The sequence below is a fragment of the Oncorhynchus keta genome, chromosome 35 (genome assembly GCF_023373465.1).
Source record: "Oncorhynchus keta strain PuntledgeMale-10-30-2019 chromosome 35, Oket_V2, whole genome shotgun sequence".
In the NCBI taxonomy this organism is placed as follows: domain Eukaryota; kingdom Metazoa; phylum Chordata; class Actinopteri; order Salmoniformes; family Salmonidae; genus Oncorhynchus; species Oncorhynchus keta.
In genome coordinates this window covers 41942306-41952107 of record NC_068455.1, presented here as the reverse complement: position 1 = coordinate 41952107, position 9802 = coordinate 41942306, and positions in this window count along the sequence as shown.

The following is a 9802-nucleotide window of genomic DNA, read 5'->3' as shown; positions in this document are numbered from 1 at the left end:
GTAAGTAAAAGCAGGAAATGCATCACATATGCCTCTACTGGTTGGTTAAAACACAGCACTGGCTGAGCACCAACTCCCTTAAAAACACAATGGCTGACCTTAATACCGTCAGAAGAAGGTTCATGTCCATTTTAGTATTCTAATTCCCAATTCTATGATATAAACACACCCTATTGTGCCACACTTTTCTGTGAGCTCGTAAATCCTGACAGTATTCATAGTCATGGGACACCTTTAGACAGTGGGGTGATTAAGCTATTCCAAAAACAGTGGCTCTGAACTGTTTCCTTCAGGAGAGAGAGAAAGCAGTTCATCAAACAGAAAATCTTTGTCACAATTTAATAAATAATTGCTGGCTTGGAAGTTGTCATGGTTGAGACTTCACAAACTGAGAGAAGTTCAACTTGAAAAGCATAAAATACTGTAGGTTTTCACTTATATTCAGGGACCGAGTTACATTAAGGTGGAGGGTATTCAAACAGTGAATATGCCGTGGAAATAATAACTTCACTCTATGAAATGAAAATGTAAGAGAACTTCCCCAGGCGTAAACATATTAGATAATTCAACAGTGCATAACAGAGGTAAATAAATCATAAAAAGTGTTAGGACTTTTCTAATTCATGTTTCTAACATTCCCAAATATCAGGGATGAGTACATTACATACCAGAATTGGGTTTCAATATCTAAAGTGACTAGCACAGAATGGAATATGTTCCGGGATTCTTCCGATGGCATTGAGAAGTACACCACATCAGTCACTGTCTTCATCAATAAGTGCATCGATGACGTTGTCCCCACAGTGACTATACGTACATACTCCAACCAGAAGCCATGGATTAAAGGCAACATCCACACTGAGTTAAAGGGTAGAGCTGCCGCTTTCAAGGAGAGGGCCTCAATCAGGCAAAGCGTAAATGCAGGACTAAGATTGAATCATACTACACTGGCTCCAACGCTCGTCGGATGTGGCAGGGCTTGCAAACTATTACAGACTACAAAGGGAAGCACAGCCGAGAGCTGCCCAATGACACGAGCCTACCAGGCGAGCTAAATAACATCTATGCTCGCTTCGAGGCAAGTAACATTGAAACATGCATGAGAGCTGTTCCGGATGACTGTGTGATCAAGCTCTCCACAACCTATGTGAGTAAGACCTTTAAACAGGTCAAAATTCACATGGACGCAGTGCCAGACGGATTACCAGGACGTGTACTCCGAGCATGTGCTGACCAGCTGGCAAGTATCTTCACTGACATTTTCAACATCTCCCTGTCTGAGTCTGTAATACCAACATGTTTCAAGCAGACCATTGTAGTCCCTGTGCCCAATAACACTAAGGTAACCTGCCTAAATGACTACCGACCCCTGGCACTCACATCTATAGCCATGAAGTGCTTTGAAAGGCTGGTCATGGCTCACATTAACACTATTATCCCAAATACACTAGACCCTTTCCAATTTGCATACAGCCCAACAGATCCACAGATGATGCAATCTCTATTGCACTCCACACTGCCCTTTCCCACCTGGACAAAAGGAACACCTATGTGAGAATGCTATTCATTGGCTACAGCTCAGCATTCAACCCCATAGTGCCCTCAAAGCTCATCACTAAGCTAAGAACCCTGGGACTAAACACCTCCCTCTGCAAATAGGTCCTGGACTTCCTGACGGGCCGCCCCCAGGTGGTAAGGGTAGGTAAAAACACAGCCGCCATGCTGATCCTCAACACGGGGGCCCCTCAGTGGTGCGTGCTCAGTACCCTCCTGTACTCCCTGTTCACACATGACTGCATGGCTAGGCACGACTCCAACACCACCATTAAGTTTGCCAATGACACAACAGTGGTAAGCAACAAAGAGACAGCCTATAGGGAGGAGGTGTGAGACCTGACCGTGTGGTGCAAGGACAACAACCTCTCCCTCAACGTGATCAAGACAAAGGAGATGATTGTGGACTACAGGAAAAGGAGGACCGAGCACACCCCATTCTCATCGACGTGGCTGTACATCCACATCACCAACAAACGGTCCAAGCACACCAAGACAGTCATGAAGAGGGCTCAATAAAACCTATTCCCCCTCAGGAGACTGAAAAAAATTGGCATGGGTCCTCAGATCCTCAAAAGGTTCTACAGCTGCACCATTGAGAGCATCCTGACGGGTTGCATCACTGCCTGGTATGGCAACTGCTCGCGCCTCCGCAAGGTACTACAGAGGGTAGTGCGTACATCCCAGTACATCACTGGGGCCAAGCTTTCTGCCACCCAGGACTTCTACACCAGGTGGTGTCAGAGGAAGGCCCAAAAATTGTCAAAAACTCCAGCCACCCTAGTCATAGACTGTTCTCTCTGCTACCGCACAGCAAGCGGGACCGGAGCACCAAGTCTGGGTCCAAGATACTTCTAAACAGCTTCTACCCCCAAGCCATAAGACTCCTGAACATCTAATCAAATGGCTACCCAGACTATTTGCATTGCCAGTGTAACGGATGTGAAACGGCTAGCTTAGTTAGCGATGTGCGCTAAATAGCGTTTCAATCGGTTACGTCACTTGCTCTGAGACCTTGAAGTAGTAGTTCCCCTTGCTCTGCAAGGGCCGCGGCTTTTGTGGAGCGATGGGTAACGATGCTTCGAGGGTGACTGTTGTTGATGCGTGCAGAAGGTCCCTGGTTCGCGCCCGGGTATTGGCGAGGGGACGGACGTAAAGTTATTCTGTTACACCTCCACCCCAACAACATGTACTTTTTTTTAGGTATTTTCTTAAAATGTATTGGTTTGGTTAAGGGCTTATAAGTAAGCATTTCACTGTAAGGTCTACTACACCTGTTGTTATCGGCGCATGTGACAAATACAATTTGATTTGATTTGAAAAAAAAGTTTGTTCAAATCTCGACCATAAAGAATCAATTACTGTGTATTGTCTTACATGCATAAAGTAATAAGATTGTGAATACATTACATTGAATTGCCATTTACTATATAAGCTTAGAGTTGTTCCCACACAGACACACACTTCTTTATTCAGCAATTCTGACATGTTTTAATGTATTTATTTAGTTTGCCAGGAGGCGATATGGGAAGCCTTCCGCATCTTCCTGGATAGGGTTCCTAACTCAGATGAGTACAAGCATTGGACTTATGCCTGCCGGCATGATTCTATCTGTCTGGATGAGGTGGCAAGAAACTTCAGCAGTACTCAGGAACACATTGACATGGTGGCCACAGTGAGTATTAAAACCTGCATGCACCATAGTAATAAGGGCAACATTGAGGGGTAATAGCACAAAGATTGGCCGTGATAAGTCTTAGAGACGTAATAACATTTTATGATATTTTTTTAATTTGTATGTTTGTTTGGTTTTCAGAGAGTTGCTGAACAGGAGAAGATCCAGCAACAAAGGTAGGTAGATAAAAGGTTGGAGAAATGTTAAATATTGTTTATAGAGATGACAAGAAGTAGGTCTGCAACATTTCATTGAAACGGGTGTTCAACCCCCTTCCCTCATAAATGTTCAACCAACGACCTCTTTCTATCACTTGAATTCTAATTTAATATGGTGTTTGAAAACAAAATAGACGGTACAAAAAAAATCTCTAATAAATGTTTCATACCCCACAGACATTTTTGTTATGACTACAAAATTCTAAAATGGCTGGCGACCATCTACAACTCCAGAGACTAGACAAGCCTTTCCAAAAGAGCTGTTCATAAAGGTTTAAATTCTAATGGTAAAATGTCATCAAGACCAACAACACTCTCACTTGCTGTTTCAGCAAGCACAATTGGTAGAGGGCAAGAACAGATACACTCAAATGACCCTCCTCATCTCCCTAAACTGATGGAGTCTGTACATCTGGTGGCCTGATTTAACATACAACCATATTGGAAGGAGGGGGGGGTGTGGTAGTGAGGGAGGGAGTGCTCTCTAAATAATGCTAATTTAACCACTCTCCTATTTGTTTAGAGTGCAATTTGTACTGCTACAGTGGTAAATATGAAAATAAAAGCTTATTCTAAATTAAACGAACACCCTCACCTCTGTGTCATGGTTTAAAAATGTATATAATAATGTGACTGTGCTTGTCATCCCTGTACAATCCCGTATTTCAGCCCCTTCTCTCAACTTATTTTTTTTTCTACATAAAAAAATCAGCGATACGCATTGATCAAGTGTAGACCTAATGACAATCGCTGAATGTCATTACACTTTTTGGTGTTTTGTAACAAATGACTCTTTCCATACAGTGCCTTCAGAAAGTATAAACACCCCTTGACTTTTTCCACATTTTGTTGCGTTGCAGCCTGAATTTAAAATGTATTACATTTTGTCATAGGCCTACACACAATACCCCATAATGTCAAAGTGGAATTATGTTTTTCAAAATGTTAAAATAACATTTTTGAGTCAAAAAGTACTCAACCCTTTTGTTATGGCAAGCATAAAAAGTTTTTTCACTTTGTCATTATGGGGTATTGTTTAATCCAGTATGGTTTAATCCTACCCTTACCAAATACCAAATTCAGTCTGTAACACAACAAAATTTGGAATAAGTAATGGGTTATAAATACTTCCTGAAGGCACTGCATCTACCTACCTCTATCACTCCAGTATCCCTGCACATTGTAAATATGGTACTGGAATGTAAAAATGTAAAAATTTGATAACAGTAAATGTTTCTATTATCATAGAATTCTATTATCATTGCGTTTACTTGATCGCTACCTACACAAATAGCTAGCTAGAACAAAGTGTTAGTAAGATACATTCATTTAAAAAGATTAAAAGCAATACAAATAAGGTATCCAGTAGGCATCTACTGAGGGAGCTAAGAGCTGTGTTGTCAGTCATTCTCAAAGGTCAAAGAAGAACGATGTGTGTTTTGTACTTTACTTATTTGTTGTAATATTTTCTTATTTTGTGTGACTTTCTTCTGGCAGCTATTTTAAAGATGGGTCAGAATGTGTGTTTTTGGATGGGACATTTGGTCTCTATATATATATATATATATATATATATATCTGTGCTCCGTTTTGTTAGTCTGCCTTTTTAATTAATTATTTTTATTATTTTTTTTATTTATTAAAAACTGACCCTGTACTTACTTTCTTCTTATTTCTTATTTAAGTGTTACGAATATGTTTTTGTTGTTTTTTGTATTACACTTTTATTGATTTCTGCATTGTTGGGTTTAGAGCTTGCAAGAAAGGCATTTCACTGAACTTGTGTGTGAGACTTAAAAACTTGACATTTGAATTGTTGCAAAACATGTATTTTTGATTTCCAGGGTTGAGGTATCAACAGCTGGAGGAACTGAGATTGAGAAATGTAAGTACTCCACATTCATCAAGGCAGTATGCTCAAAGTAATAATACAAAATTCCTGAATGAATGCACAATGCTCACTTTGTAGACTCGAAAACTCCATCAGAACAGTTTATCATTCCGACTGAAGCAAAGGAGGTAAGTTTAATCATATTTTCTGAGGTCTACCTTGCCTTGGCTTTATAATCTTGACTGAACATTGACATTGATGGCCATTGAAAATTACATTGCTGCTTTTGCTTTCCACAGATAACAGACATTCCTAATATTGTACCAGAGGAGGCGATTATTGAGGAGCAGATAGTGGAGTTCAGTGTCACCATAGCAGACTCTGGCTACAGTGAACTTGTTCTGAGTGACCCTGCAGCTCCCCAGTACCATGACATCACACAAGATCTCCATGATACGGTGAGGAGAACATAGAGGAAAAGTCTTAAAGGCCCAGTGCAGTCAAAGACTTGATTTTCATGTGTTTTATACATATTTCCATACAACAAGGTTGGATAAATACTGTGAAATTGTGAAAATTATGATAATGCTTCAGTGTATGTAGTTTCAGTGTATGTAATGTGAACACAGGGAGTCGGGAAGCAAGTACAGGGAGTGCAAATGTAATAATAAATAGAACATAGTACAAAACAAGATACACAAAAATTGTACAGACATGAAACAGAAACAGAATCAATAACGCCTGAGGAAAGAACCAAGGGGAGTGACAGATATAGGGGAGGTAATAGGGAAGGTGAAGGAGTCCAGGTGAGTGTCATGAGGCACAGGTGCACATAACGATGGTGGCAGGTGTGCGTAATGATGAGACAACTGGCGATGTCGAGTGCTGGAGAGGGGGAGCGGGTATAAATGGGACAGTGTAAGAGCTGTTTGAAAAGACGGGATGGAATTTCTGCCTGTTTTTGTTGGGATGGAGTTTAGGCCTGCCTGGTGAAATCACCAGGTGGTAAATTAGTATTTAGACCAATAAGAAACAGTTCCAAACCTATCTACCTATAACAGCCCGTTTTCAGTTTTAAGACCACTCCCAAGCTGCCCTAGCTAAATTCTTGCTTGAGAAATTGCTTTTTGCTAAGAAGCTATTTATTTATTTTTTGAACCTTTTTAATTGAAAACAATCACAGTAAGGTACTTAATTGTTACCCAGACATGATTTTATATTGAGATAAAAACAACTGTATTGGACCTTTTGAGAATGTTGAAGTAAATTAGCTTTTATTTCAGAGATGGGTTTAGTGAACTACATTCGCACGATTAATAACCTTGACTCGACCGAGACCTGTCAACTCATAATGCCTAGGCTTTAGCTCAATGGGCTAACGTAGATCTTGTGTCTCAGAGATGAATCGGGTTTCGTGCCTGATGTGTTAGATTATGAAGACATTCCATTCACGTGTAAGAATTTGACTCTGAAGACGGGGACATTTATTTCTGCTTCTCTCACTGAACGAGGACTTTTAGGGGCCCGGGGAGAAAACGCAACATTCTTCCCATACAAAATGTCGAAATGACATCAGTTTGACCAGTTTTAAGGAAATTAAAAGCTGTGAAAACAATCAAACATGTTTCTGATAAGATTTCAGTCGCTCTTGGATGCATTTATATGGCTGAAATACTGTCAGCTTTTATGTAACAGTGTCAGTCTATGAAAAAGTTTGAGGTCCCTACTTGCGCATTCGCATTCTCTCAAGAAATGTTGAAAGAAAGAAATCATATTTCTCCACTCCTGTTCCCGAGACTAAATTAACATTTGGTGTACCATTTTAGTTAATATTATAATTGGCTACATGTTATATGTTATAGGCATACAGTACAATCAGTGTCCAGATTTTAGTTACTATTCCATTTGCCCATCTGAACTTCAAAGGTACGCAAACCAGGGCATGTCCCGCCGCACCCGTATTTTTTAAAATATCACACTCTTAAGATAATACTTTAATTGAAAGAACTGTTGGCCGGAAATTAGTTGGGCGTTGTGTGGGACAATCCTTACAATCCCTCACTGTATGCTCCCGAGTGGCGCAGCAGTCTAAGGCACTGTATCACAACCGGCCGTGATTGGGAGTCCCATAGGGCGGCGAACATTTGGCCCAGCGTCGTCCGCGGAGGGTTTGGCCGGGCTGGCTGTCATTGTAAAATAAGAATTTGATCTTAAAACCTCTTAGGGACCCCTTAACACTCAAATCCCATTAACGGGATAGGTCTGACAACATCCGGTAAATTGCAAAGCTGGAAATTCAAAAATACTAACTAAGTAATATTAAACATTCATGACGATACAAGTGTCTTACACCATTTAAAAGATAAACTTCTTGTTAATCCAGCCGCTTTGTCAGATTTAAAAAAGGTTTTATGGCGAAAGCATACCATACGATTATCTGAGGACAGCGCCCCGCATACAAAACCATGAAAAACATTTGCCAACCAAACAGATGCATAACGAAAGTCAGAAATAGCAATAAAATAAATTGCTTACCTTTGAAGATCTTCCTCTTTTTGCAATCCCAAATGTCTCAGTTACACAATGAATGGTTGTTTTGTTCGATAAAGTCCTTCTTTATGTCCCAAAAATGTCAATTTATTTGGAGCATTTGATTCAGAAATACACCGGTTCCAACTCGTCCAATATTACTACAAAGTATCTAATAAGTTACCTGTAAACTTGGTCTAAACATTTCAAAAAACGTTTCTAATCCAACCTCAGGTACCCAAAAATGTAAATAATCGATAAAATTTAAGACAGAATAATCTGTTTCCAATACCGGATAACAACAACATGGAGGGTGCTCCTGTTCACGGGCACCAAAAGACTAGAGTCCTTCTGAGTGACACATGGAAAGAATAGGACTACTTCTTAATTTCTCAAAAGAAAAACATCGAACAATTTCTAAAGACTGTTGACATCTAGTGGAAGCCATAGCAACTGCAATTTGGGTCCTAATAAATCGGGTTTCCCATAGAAATGCATTGGAAAATCCAATGACCCCAATTCCCCCGATAGATTGTCCTCGGGGATTCGCCTGCCAAATCAGTTCTGCTACACTCACAGACATTATTATAGCAGTTTTAGAAACTTTTCTATCCAAATCTACCAGTTATATGCACATCCTAGCTTCTGGGCCTGAGTAATAGGCAGTTTACTTTGGGCATGCTTTTCATCCGGACGTCAAAATACTGCCCCCTAGCCTTGCCTCGTTAAATAAATAAAACAAAATATATACAATTGAAGTCAGACGTCTACATACACCTTAGCCAATTACATTTAAACTCCGTTTTTCACAATTCCTGACATTTAAGCTAGTAAAAAGTCCCTTCCTTAGCTCAGTCAGGATCACCACTTTATTTAAGAATGTGAAATGACAGAATAACTGTAGAGAGAATTATTTATTTAAGCTTTTATTTATTTCATCACATTCCCAGTGGGTCAGAGATTTACATACACTCAGTTAGTATTTGGCAGCATCGCCTTTAAATTGTTTAACTTCGGTCAAACATTTCAGGTAGCCTTCCGCAAGCTTCCCACAATAAATTGGGTGAATTTTGGCCCATTCCTCCTGACAGAGCTGGTGTAACTGAGTCAGGTTTGAAGGCCTCCTTGCTCGCACACGCTTTTTCAGTTCTGCCCACAAATCTTCTATAGGATTGAGGTCATTGAGGCTTTGTGATGGCCACTCCAATACCTTGACTTTGTTGTCCTTAAGCCATTTTTGCCAGAACTTTGGAAGTATGCTTGGGGTCTTTGTCCAATTGGAAGACCCGTTTGCGACCAAGCTTTAACATCCTGACTGATGTCGTGAGATGTTGCTTCAATATATCCACATAATCTTCCCTACTTTATGATGCAATCTATTTTGTGAAGTGCACCAGTCCCTCCTGCAGCAAAGCACCCCCACAACATGATGCTGACACCCCCGTGCTTCACGTTTGGGATTGTGTTCTTCGGCTTGCAAGCCTCCCCCTTTTTCCTCCAAACATAAAGATGGTCATTATGGCCAAACAGTACTATTTTGTTTCATCAGACCAGAGGACATTTCTCCAAAAGGTACGATCTTTTTCCTCATGTGCAGTTCCAAACCATAGTCTGTTTTCTTCCTGGCGGTTTTGGAGCTGTGGCTTCTTCCTTGCTGAGCGGCCTTTCAGGTTGTGTTGATATAGGACTCGTTTTCCTGTGGATATAGATATAATTTCCTCCAGCATCTTCACAAGGTCCTTTGCTCTGTTCTGGGATTGATCTGCACTTTTCACACCAAAGTACGTTCATCTCTAGGAGACAGAACTCGTCTCCTCCCTGATTGGTATGACGGCTGCGTTGTCCCATGGTGTTTATACTTGCATACTATTGTCTGTACAGATGAACGTGGTACCTTCAGGCGTTTGGAAATTGCTTCCAAGCATGGACCAGACTTGTGGAGGTCTACAATTTATTTTGGCTGATTTCTTTAGATTGTCCCATGATGTCAAGCAA